Raw genomic sequence first — 12,587 nt, forward strand, 5'->3', positions numbered from 1 at the left:
TGGGAGAAGGGACAAGGTTCTTCTCTGTGATTAACTGAAGGGGCTAATGGGAACCGGAAGCTTCAGAAATTTTTTAAAAATAATATACACTGATATAGATCGTATTACGCTTGAGGCTCAGAGAAACAGGAAGCAGAAGCAGAAAGCACCTGGCACACAGAAACACATGTGTGTCGCCTCACAGCCAGGCGCTGCAATTCCTATGAGAACAGAAGCAGCAAACTTCACCCCCTAAAGCACCTGCCCAGGAAAATTTGAAAAGAGACTTCCCCTTTAAAAACAGTCACCCAGCAATTTTTGACCCCTTGAACAGGAGAAAAAAAAAACTCCAGGCTAGCATCACCTCTAAGGCTGCAGTGGCCATGCTCTTCTCCCTGCAGAGGCAGGACATGATGTTTCCATCACTGAGACAGGGGGGCTACATCACTGCCCCTCACCAACACTGCCGACGGGTGTCTTCAAGACCTTGGGGTTCTCTACTGGCTCCTATTTTTGGTTTCCCAGAGAGTATTGGGATGGAAGGCATTCACCTCCAGCTTCCTCTAAGATGCCCTCTAGGCAGCCAGTGTTTAATGAGCCTGCCAAAATTCTGGAGCCAATCTCAGGTGGGGCTGAGCACCAGGTGGGGCTCAGGGACCCAGGGTCTCTGCTTCAAGACTCTCGCCCACTGGGAATTATTGACCTCCAGAGTTTTGAAATGGCAACCCACTCCAGTGTTCTTGCCTGGAGAATCCCAGGGACAGCAGAGCCTGGTGGGCTGCCGTCTCTGGGGTCGCACAGAGTCGGACACGACTGAAGCGACTTCGCAGCAGCAGCAGCAGAGATTTTGTTTTAACTGAAAAGGGAGACACACGGTACATCCCTCTGCTCTGAGACAGGCTCCAATCCCTATATATCCACTCCACCCCCAAAGCCAGACACAGGCACCAACTAAGGCACCCCCAAGGGGACAGACACACTTTGGCAATGAGGTCCCTCCGGAGGCCCAGGGTGTGAACAGCTGCACAGAGGGCTGTGTGCTGTGGAGTCAGCACGTTAGGAGGTGGGAGGGGGCTGTGGGCAGAGAAGGAAGGAGTCTCAGGTCCTGATGGATCAGAAGAAGGAGAATGGGGAGAGGTGGTCAGGACACGGGAGACAAGAAAACCAAGGATGACCCGATAAAGGACAAAAAGCAGAAAATGCAGGAAACATGGGAGCACCAAGAGAAAAAGGCAAAACAGGGTGTGGGGAAACACAAAACCCAGAAGGAGACAGAGCAAAAGGAGGGAAGGGAACAGAAAGGAGAGTGAGGAAGGGTGAAAGGAGGGCGAGAGGGAGCTGTACTGGGACTTCCTAATGCTGTACTTACCCAGCCTTGAGAGATTCCACAGAAATAGCAGCTGGAAAAACAGCATAAGAAACTATGTTAATGATTATCTTTCATGTTTTTCTTAGAATAATAGCCTTGTTACAAGCCCCAAGGCCAGATGCAGAAGGGAGTATGACTGGGATCATGAAAGCACGGACCTTGGAACACCGGGTCAGCGCCAGGCATGAACGCTGCCTACGCACTTGCTGATTGTTCCCGAGACTGGCCCAGAAGGGAAAGGCCTGGGGTGAAAACAAGGAGATCTGGACTATGTCAGTATAGTCCATGACATTTAGGAGTATGTGCTTAAAACAGCACGTGTCTTGAGAAAGATAAGATCAAAGACAGTCTTGTAGTCTGCAATTTGGAATAAAAGCTGGACTCAGAGTGGACTCTGCACCTCAGTCCAATAGAGGCTGCAGGTCCCCTGACCCATTGCACCAGATTTGGTGTTCTGTCTTCATTCTCGAGGCTCGCTCCTGGACTGTTAAGGCAACAGTTGGCACCCAGCGTGGGGCTGGAGCAGAAGACCTCTCTACGAGTGCAAGTGAAACTGCAGGACGCAGAACCTGGGACGATGGAGCGGCCTCTGAAAATCTCCACTGGTAAGTCTTTCAGGCATTTAATCGGGGTTAAAATGGGAAATGTTGAGAGTGCAGAACACTACTGCCCGTATATTTGTTTATTAAGACAGCTCTTGAAAGTGGGAGGAGTTTCTATTAGTGAAGGGCAATTATTAGAATTGTTACAAGCAGTGGATAAATACTGCTGCTGGTTCCCATCAATAGGGACCTTAGTTTTAAAAGCCTGGGAAAAGATTGGAGCTGAGTTAAAGAAAGAATATGCGAAAGGAACTCCGCTCCCTGTTTCTATTTGGAGTACGTGGGCATTAATTAAGTCAGTACTGGAACTTTTACAGACTTCTGATTCTTCTGATGAAAGTGATGATGACTCTTTTGAAAAGCCTCAAAGTCCAGAGTATGTGAAGCCAGAGGGAAAGGGCAAGCCATCTGCAAAACCCGCTCCCTCAGCTCCCAAGGAGGGTGATGAGGGATTTTTTTCTCCACCTCCTTCCCACTGTTCTCCATCCCTACCACCTGCTTTTGCAGGAAACATTTTCAGTCGAGAGTCTATGCCCACTCCTCGCCTTTCATCCATACAGAAAGGAATTTTACAAGCACAACGGGAAGGAGATTTAGAGGCTTTTTGTACTACCTCTCCTATGACTATTCATGAGAGTATAGCTCTTGGTGTTGATCCTAACAACCCTAATGGAGTCTATGAGGCTGTTCGTGAGCCTTTTCCTTTTAAAATCCTAAAGGAATTAAAACAAGCAATACAAAATTATGGTGTAAATTCCCCGTTCACGGTAGAAATAGTTCAGAGTGTGGCAGAGGGCAATCGCCTCATTCCAGCAGATTGGTTGGCTTTAGCAAAAACAGTCTTGACCCCAGGGGAGTTTCGTCAGTTCAGAACTTGGTGGCAGGATCATGCTGAGACTCTGGCTGCACACAATCAGACTCATAATATCCCTATTTCCTTGGAACAACTTATGGGGATAGGTCCATGGGGGAGAGTGCAAGATCAAATACGTATGAATGATCAAGCCATAAAACAATTGCGAAGCTGTTGCTTGAGGGCCTGGGAGAAAATACAGTCAATAAGCCAGACTTCTGTTTCCTTTCAAAAAGTTGTCCAGGGGCCTAAGGAGCCCTATACTGAATTTATTGCCCGATTACAAGAGGCAATCTCCCAGCAAGTCACAGATGCCAAGGCAGCAGACATCTTATTACAATTGTTGGCTTACGATAATGCTAACATTGATTGCAAAAAAGTAATGAACGCTTTCAAAGGAAAAGCTAGTTTAAATGATTATGTTAAGCTATGCCAGGGAGTGGGAACCGAATCCTTTAAAGGGGATTTATTAGCTCAAGCTATGGCTAGATTACAACTTCCTAAATTCCCCAGCACTTGTTTTAATTGTGGGAAACCTGGACATACTAGGGTTGAATGTAAGTTCAAAAAAGGGAACTTTCAAAAAGGTAATTCACAAAAGGGGAATGTCCCCAGCCTCTGCCCAAAATGTAAAAAAGGAAATCATTGGGCAAATCAATGTCGTTCTAAATTTCATAAGGATGGCACCCCCCTTTTGGGAAACGGCTCCCAGGGCAAGCTCCCAGCCCCATCAAACAAGGGAGCCTGTCCTGTTCAGACTCCACAGGTGTCTTCCCCAACTACTCCTGCCAGCAACAATAACGGTCAGAATTGTGGTGACCCAAGGACGAAAGAGCAGATGAAACCAAGGAGGGTCTTGCAATGCAGGAATGGAAAAACCAGACCCTTGTCGTCTTTCCCTCCCCCTTCTTGTAACTATTAATGGATTTCAAGTCCTCCTGAGCAGTATAACCTGTCTCCCCTCCTACCCATAGGAGGAAGGTATTTGCCTTACTCTTCCCTCCACCCAATATACATGCCTCATCCAATCAGCAAATGACCCACAAGACCCCTATCCCGCTCCTGTACCCCGGTTAAAAAGTGGACTAAAGACCCCTGTTCAATGTTGGTTCTCCCTTGAGCTGGCCCAGTGTTCTAACAGTGTCTCCCATTCTAATAAACTTTATTTCCCTCTCATTCTGTCTTATGTCTGGAAATTCTTTTCCCACCAGCACCTAGACCACAACATTTTTGGTGGCCTATATGGGGACTTGGGGTCTCTTCCCCACCTCCTCACTTCTCCTTTCTCATAGGGACCCTCTGCGAACAGGCAAGTGCTGTGGAAGCAACTGAGGAACTCTGGCCAGGGTTATCCTCTGGTGTGTTCCAAGGACCCCACAGCTCACTGAGCCCCAGTAGATGCCACCCAAATGGGAAGGGTCTCTCCTTCGTCTTCTTTCCAACTGAGGACTAGGCCAACCAATGTTGTGTGGGCACGGCTCAGGCTCTTAAAAGCCATTAGGGTGCCTGCCACATGAAGACTCCCGTGAGCCGGTCCACTAGGAGGGTCGCAGAGCGGATCAGGCCACAAGGGCATCCGCCCCCAGGAAGACAACTTCCGTGCACCGTGTCAGGCACATAGTGGTTGAAGCAAAGCAGGGACAGACCATTGTCCCCTGGCCACCGCCTCCCCCGTAGCATTGTAAGGTGGATTCCTCAGCCTTCTCGCCTGTCACTTTCACTTCTTTCCCTTTCGGTCCGGATTGATTTACAGGAGCCTCGGTGTTGCCTCTGAGCCATCCCAGGAGTGCCTTCCATGTTTCAGGCAATCGCCCAATGGTGAGTCACCCAGCTGCTCCCAGGGATCTCTGTCTTTCTCTGCCCAGGTCACGTGGTGCCTTAGCTGCACAGTTCTCAGAGGTCACCTCTCACTGTTGTACGCTACTGTTGGGACGGTCGGCTATTTTTGTGCCAAGAGTTGCACCGAGACGTCACTGAGACAAAAAAGGGACGATTTTTTGCCGTCGGTGACTCTTAGTACCCCCGTTCTATGGTGTATAGGCTAAGGATGGGTTCTGGTATGTCTTGGGAGCCTTTCTCAGACTCACCCCTTGGCTACATTCTCAGAAACTGGAAAATTTTGACCCTGCAAAAGGCCTGCCCCAATACAAACTGGGGGACCCCCCAAAATGGCCTCTGAATGGCACACTAGCTTTTGCCAAAAGCAGAGAAAGGATTCAGAATTTCCTTATGTTCAGTCCTTCATGGCCCTCAGTTAGAATATGGATTTGAGGGACTCATGCCGCAGGTGTCTTTCTGTTGCCTCCCTATCTCCTGTCCCCTGCTGTGTCTCTCTCCATTAGATTTCCTAGACAACCCCTACTCGACCTTTCATATCCACATGATCTCTAGGAAAGAATTCTGAGGTTCCCTTTGGTCCAGGTCTTTCTCCTATATTCAAAAGCCTGAAGGATCAAAACTGTCCTCTATGCTTATCTCTCAGATGGGGAGAGAACCAAGTTCCCCCCACTCCTAAACATACTAAAGAGTTCCCTGCTAACTACTGTTTCTCAGGGTGGGGAAGGATCAAGCTTCCCCACTCCTGCAAATTTCCTTAACCCTTCAGATTCTTCTGATGGGACAAAGACCTCACTTCCCACCAGAGGGACCATCCAAGAATTTTATCAACTGATCTGTCCCTGATATCAGAGTCAATTTGAGCATAGTTGGTCTATAATTTAGGTGTAAAACTATGACTACAGAAAGGAAAGATGACTTTTTGACACAGGATGGCCATGATATTCTTTAGACTCCAGAGAAAACTGGTTAAAACAAAAATGTTTTTTCTTGGAAACTGCAAAACCGGTTCTTTTTGCATGTGCAATTAGAAACAACTAGCTTGTTAGGGAATCCTCTTACACTGTTGGTGGGAATGCAGACTAGTACAACCACTATGGAGAACAGTGTGGAGATTCCTTAAAAAGCTGGAAATAGAACTGCCATATGACCCAGCAATCCCACTGCTGGGTATACACACCGAGGAAACCAGAATTGAAAGAGACACGTGTACCCCAATGTTCATTGCAGCACTGTTTATAATAGCCAGGACCTGGAAGCAACCTAGATGTCCATCAGCAGATGAATGGATAAGAAAGCTGTGCTACATATACACAATGGAGTATTACTCAGCCATTAAAAAGAATACATTTGAATCAGTTCTCATGAGGTGGATGAAACTGGAGCCTATATACAGAGTGAAGTAAGCCAGAAAGAAAAACACCAATACAGTATACTAACGCATATATATAGACTTTAGAAAGATGGTAACAATGACCCTATATGCGAGACAGCAAAAGAGACACAGATGTATAGAACAGTCTTTTGGACTCTGTGGGAGAGGGCAAGGGTGGGATGATTTGGGAGAATGGCATTGAAACATGTATAATGTCATATGTGAAATGAATCGCCAGTCCAGGTTTGATGCACGATACAGGATGCTCGGGGCTGGTGCACTGGGATGACCCAGAGGGATGGTACGGGGAGGGAAGTGGGAGGGGGTTACAGGATGGAGAACACGTGTACACCCGTAGCAGATTCATGGTGATGTATGGCAAAACCAATACAATACTGTAAAGTAATTAGCCTTCAATTAAAATAAATTTATATTAAAAAATAAATAAAAAATAAAAAGTTATTCATCCCTAAAAAAATAAATAAATAAAAGCCCTGCCTAGGGAAAAGCTTGAAGTTAACTCTTTCTATGTCCCTGAAATACACAGCCCACTTTGCCTGAGACCTCAGCCTTGGGCAAATTAGAACTTCAGCAAAAAAAAAGCAGTGGGGGAGGCGGGGGGGAAGGTGGTTCAAAGAGACATTTTAAATCTCAGGCAGAAAACTATGAGATCTCTGTCTGTCTGTCTGGATTTATGTGTGTCTCAGTGTGTGTCTTTTTTTTTTTTTTTTTTTTAATAATATTGCTGAAGTTGTGAGTTCTAATTTAATTGGCCTAAAGAAAAGTAAGTGCTTACAAATCAGACAATTCTAAATACAAGAGAAATTAACCTAACTGAATTTCAGATTCACGTGAATTGGGAAATATTCAATATTAAATATCTAGTATTAACATTTGTTTGCTAATCTAATATAGACATGTCTAAGAGTCATTAAGATTAAGCATATTTTCATTGTACCTAGATTTATTATAAGTTAAATATTTTATATTGTTATATCTGTCACAGGTTTGTCGGCAAGGAAGGTACCTCAAGTGAAAAAACTTCAAAAAAAATGTAAACGAGATATGAGTTTTTAGATAAACTCTATTAAGATTAAAAACGTCTGTCTAAAACAGTTTCTCTAGATTTTGGTAACCTGGATTTCTAGGGTTGTGCTGAACTAAGTAACAGAAGTTTATTGAACAGCTAGGTCATTTCCAAATAAAATAAGATTCTGAAACATTCATTACTGAATACTAATTTACAGAGAAACTAAAGATTTTGGACTATTAATAAATAATGTTTGATGCCATCCTGAGATGTTCGCTAGAATTTTTTTGAGAAATTATCACTGGTATGTGTGTTCACCAATCTATAGAATGCTAATATAAAGGTCAATTCTTGGTTGCTTAAGGAAAGCAGGATGTGTGTGTTCAATAGAGAAGGTATGAGGAATGAAGTTACACTTTATGAAGGGGAAGGAAGTAGGTCTGACTTACCATTGGCTGTTCCACGATGGGAGAACAAATGGGTACAGAGAGTGATAAGAAGGCTTTATGGAAAGTGGACCCCAAGGGAAGAGTTTTGTGTATAAATAAAAGTTTTCTTGAGATGTTGAACTGCCTTTGATAATGGATTTTAAGTTTCTTTGCCTCTAAAGTGATCTGTTCTATGTTTACCTTTGAAATCTTCTTTGTTACTTTGGCTAAGTGAATATATTATTTCACAATGATCTATATGATTCTATCTGACTGAGTGTTATAAACCCTTCTGATATTTATTGACAAAACTGCCTAAATAGCTTGACTTCTAGCTGACTTTGGGATGCTTCAGAGGGCCCCTGAGACATCCCAAAGAGCTCTTAAACTACCTGAGTTCATTTGACATGTTAAATTGCATGGGAAATATTGTTGGAGGAGTGACGAATCTTCTCAGGTTAATTGTATGGTTGATGTTACTTATATAGATATCCTAGAAATTATGTGAAATTCATGAAAATCTGATATGTCCTGGTAAAATGTTGTCAGTTATAATTCTAGTTATCATGTTAAAGTGTTACAAGTCACAGCAATGACCAGGCTACTTTGTCAATTACAATTTAATTAGATTTTAAACATGCCTTATATGGTTTCACTCTCATGCCTTTAGAAAAATACTGCTAGTTCTTCAAGATGTATGGAAAAGACTTTTCTAAGATTAACTGATAAATTTTGTTTGTTTGCTACCTGATAAATTGGTAACAGACTGGAATTTAGTCTACTCTCTATGTTAAGAGAACAAAGTTTTCTTAGAATGAATCTTTCAATAATAGATTATGAATTTCTTTGCCTTTAAGTGATTTATATTTGTTTTAAAAATCTTTTGTTACTTTAGTAAATAAGTGTTATTTAAGATTATGGTACATGTAAAAGCTCATTCTGCTTCTACAAAAAATAACGCCTCACTGTTAGACTTGTGCTATCCTAATGTCCTTAAAAAATGGCAACAGTCTACTCCTAAATTGGGGAATTAAAAATGGGTGAACGATAGCTGAAAATCAAAGAGTCAGGGCTATGGGAAATCCAAGACGGCCGCTTGGCTTTTCCCAGCTCCCTGACAAACCTCATTTTTATTTGATGGGTTAAAACCTTCCCTGGCTACAGAGTTAATGCCTCCATAATGAAAAAATCACTGAATATTAAGTTTTGTAAATTGTTAAACTAAATTTCTAGTTTTGTTAATTAAGGTCTAGTGTTTGCTAAGACTCACTTCTGAGATAGTTCCTTGTTATGTTATACTGCTAAAAGATTTAATTAAATTATTAAAAAGGACACTCTAAGTTTGTTTCTAAGGCTTATCTCAGTAACCAATCTTCAGATAAAGGTCAGATGTTCCATAATGTACAACCAGGAGATTAACACCAGCCTATAGTCATTTAACAAATGAAGTCAGATGACCTGGGGTATACCAGGCTCTACCTAATGAAAGTTTTTGACTTATAATTCTTGCTTGCTGCTGCTGCTGCTGCTAAGTCGCTTCAGTTGTGTCCGACTCTGTGCAACCCCATAGACGGCAGCCCACCAGGCTCCCCTGTCCCTGGGATTCTCCAGGCAAGAACACTGGAGTGGGCTGCCATTTCCTTCTGCTTATGACTTTACTAATAACAGCTAGCTATAGCTATATTATTTTCTATGTCACTTGTTTCAGAAGATTATTTCTTACGTTAACAAATGTGTGACTGAGCCTGTGATACAATGCTGATATGCAGTTCCATATGAGATCAATGATTGTAATAATGTAACTCTAGATATGGGAAGAAGCAAAAAGAGGGAATATTTTCCTGGACCAAGAGGCTAGTAAGACAGTGGTCCAGAGACTTGCTACTTGCAAGGCCTGGTCCAATAACAGCACACTGAGTGGCCTGTCAATGGAATATTCCCTAGACCTGGGAATGAGCCTTCCCAGCACCGTGGGACACAATGGCCATGAAATGGCCCCCAGACATGGTCAAATATGTGGCTGTGAAGGGGCCCTGCTGACCAGAAGTTGGTACTTGCCAGCTGCGTCTACAAAGATTACATCATGACCACTGCAAGCTGCTGACCTTCGATACTGCCTGAAAGGAAGTCAGGGTGGAGATCAGAAATAAGGCACTCTGTGCTCTGGGAAAAACCCAGAAGAACCGGCCTTCAGATAGTCAGATGTTTTCAGGTAAAGATTTTATGAGCCCAAATTCTTGCATCTTCTCATACCTAGAGAAACACTAACGTCACAAACCAATGTCTGGTCCTGGTTCCCCTGGTAGCCCCGGAGCAGCTTTTCTACTTCTATTAATCTTTGGGCCATATACTTTTAACTTTCTTGTTAAGTTTGTTTCTTCCAGAATACAACAAATCTCCAAGTGGTAGGATGACAAGAATATTCCCTGACCAACACCCAGACAATGCTGAAACAAGCCACCTTATCATTCCATGGACTCTCATCTCCCTCCGTAAATGCACCTGACAGAGAGCAGACAAAGGGAACCCAGAGCCCCACGACGCCCCTGTACAGCCTGAAGAAGCCAGAGTGGTCATCGCCCCTTTTCCCCTGAGACTGGGTTCCCAAATGCCTGAGAAGGGAAATAGGTAGACAGACATGAGCAGGGTATCAAAAGAGGCCAAAGAATTAGCCCTAGAAATAAAGAGAGGGAGGAATATGGTGACCCAAGGACAAAAGAGCAGATAAAACCAAGGAGGATCTTGCAATGCAGGAATGGAAAAACCAGACCCTTGTCATCCTTCCCTCCCCCTTGTTGTAACTATTAATGGATTTCAAGTCCTCCTGAGCAGCATAACGTGGCTCCCCTCTTACCCTATAGGGAGAAGGTATTTGCCTTACTCTTCCCTCCACCCAATATACATGCCTCGTCCAATCAGCAAATGACCTACAAGACCCCTATCCCACTCCTTGTACCCTGGGTATAAAAGTGGACTAAAGACCCCTGTTCAATGTTGGTTCTCCCTTGAGCTGGCCCGCTGTTCTAACAGTGTCCCCCATTCTAATAAACTTTATTTCCTTCTCATTCTGTCTCATGTCTGGAAATTCTATTCCCACCCACACCTAGACCATGACAAGATTTACCATGCTGTGTCATGGAATTATCCCCAGCAACCCAATGAAACACAGCCCTTGATATAAGTAGTAGTCAGGATATTACTGTTACTCCTGGAGAGACACCAACTGTTATTTCAACAGGAATATTGGGACTGCTTCCACAGGGGACAGTTGAATTATTGTCAGGAAAATCAGGGCTGACTTCCCGGGGAGTTCAAATTCATACCGGAGTTATAGCCAGTGATTATGAAGGAGAATTGGAGGTTATGGCCTCTACTGCTCTTCCCTGGAAGGTTTCTAAAGGGGATAGAATTGTTCAGCCTTTAATTCTACCTTATGTGGGTATAGGACATTCAGACAAAAAGCAGAGCTCTGGGGGATTTGGAAGCACAGGAAAGGCTGGTATTTTTCTCAATGAAAAAATTTTAGAATCCAGACCCACCTAACAAGTCAATATAAGTGGCAAAAACTTTCAAGGTTTAATAGATACTGGAGCTGACATTTCTATCATCAGCTCTCAACATTGGCCTAAAGTGTGGCTGACTAGGCCGGCTCCAATACCTATTGTAGGTCCGGGACAGGCACAGGGGCTAAAGCAGAGTGCTATGGTATTGTCTTGTTCAGGGCCTGATAAACAAGCAGCCACTATCTAACCTTATATTGCTGATATACCTGGCAATCTATGGGGTCATGGTCTCTTGGAACAATGACATGCTGAGATACATATTCCTTCAAATCAATATAGCGAGGCCAGTCACTGAATTATGTTCAGTCAAGGTTATATACCAGGATTGGGACTGGGCACAAATCAACAAGGAAGATTTATCCTTTGACTACTCAAGATTTCAAACCGCTCCCTTTTCTTTAGTGGCCACTGCTCATATTAATCTTCCTCCATCACACCCATACCTCTTAATTGGAAAACTGATCAACCTGTGTAGATAGAGCAGTGGCCTCCAAAATAAGAAAAATTGGAGGCTTTACATGAATTAGTTAATGAACAGCTTAGCAAGGGACATATTATTGAGTCCTTTAGCCCTTGGAATTCTCTGGTGTTTGTTATACAAAAGAAATCTGGTGAATGGAGAACGCTTACTGATCTGAGAGCTGTTAAGGCTATTATTGTTCCGATGGGTGCTTTGCAGCCTCGCCTCCCTAATCCTAGTATGATTCCAAGAAATTGGCATTTGTTTATTATTGACCTCAAAGATTGTTTTTTTGCTAGTCCTTGATACCCTGATGATCAACGTAGATCTGCCTTTTCAGTTCCTTCCGTTAATTTAAAGGAGCCACATAAAAGATTTTAATAGACTGTATTATCTCAGGGTATGCTTAATAGCTCCCTATTTGTCAACATTTTGTAATGAAGGCTTTACACCCAGTGTAACAACAGTTCCCGTGCATATATCAGGATATATTATGTGCCTTACCTGAAGTTGAAAGCCTAAAGGAACTGTTTTTAAAGCTAAAGGAATGCTTGGAGTGTGCTGGCTTGTATATAGCTTCTGATAAATTACAATACACTGAACCTTTTCAGTACTTAGGAAATATAGTCACGCATACTACAATCAAACCACAAAAGGCGCAAATATGCAGAGACTCAATTAAAACTCTAAATGACTTACAAAAACTACTGGAAGATATTAACTAGATTCAACCTAAGTTAGGGATTCCAACTTATTCTTTATCCCATTTATTCTATTAAGAGGGAATCCAGAGCTTAATAGCTCCCGAGAGCTAACTCCTGAGGCTGAGAAAGAACTATCAATTATAGAACAAGCTGTACAAAAATGCCAAATAGACAGAATAGACCCTTTGGCGCCTCTCCAGTTGTTTATCTTCCCTACCCGTCATTCCCCTACTAGGTTGATTTGCTAACTCCTTTAATAGTTGAATGGATATTCATAGCTAATTCACAAACAAAATCTATTACCCCTTATTTAGATATGATAGCCACTATAATTCTCAAAGGAAGAGGGCGTGTTCAATAGATTACTGGACATGATTCCTGCCTTATT

At 43.1% G+C, this 12,587-nt stretch overlaps 1 long non-coding RNA gene across 1 annotated transcript; it reads left to right on the forward strand.

The window, feature by feature from the left end:
• Nucleotides 1-1,487: 1,487 nt before the first annotated feature.
• Nucleotides 1,488-10,554, forward strand: LOC138984392 (uncharacterized). The gene is made up of 3 exons (XR_011461651.1): nt 1,488-1,953; nt 4,557-4,621; nt 7,021-10,554. It is a non-coding gene; the product is annotated as an uncharacterized lncRNA (long non-coding RNA).
• Nucleotides 10,555-12,587: the final 2,033 nt, after the last annotated feature.

The sequence above is a fragment of the Bos mutus genome, chromosome 21 (genome assembly GCF_027580195.1).
Source record: "Bos mutus isolate GX-2022 chromosome 21, NWIPB_WYAK_1.1, whole genome shotgun sequence".
Lineage (NCBI taxonomy): Eukaryota > Metazoa > Chordata > Mammalia > Artiodactyla > Bovidae > Bos > Bos mutus.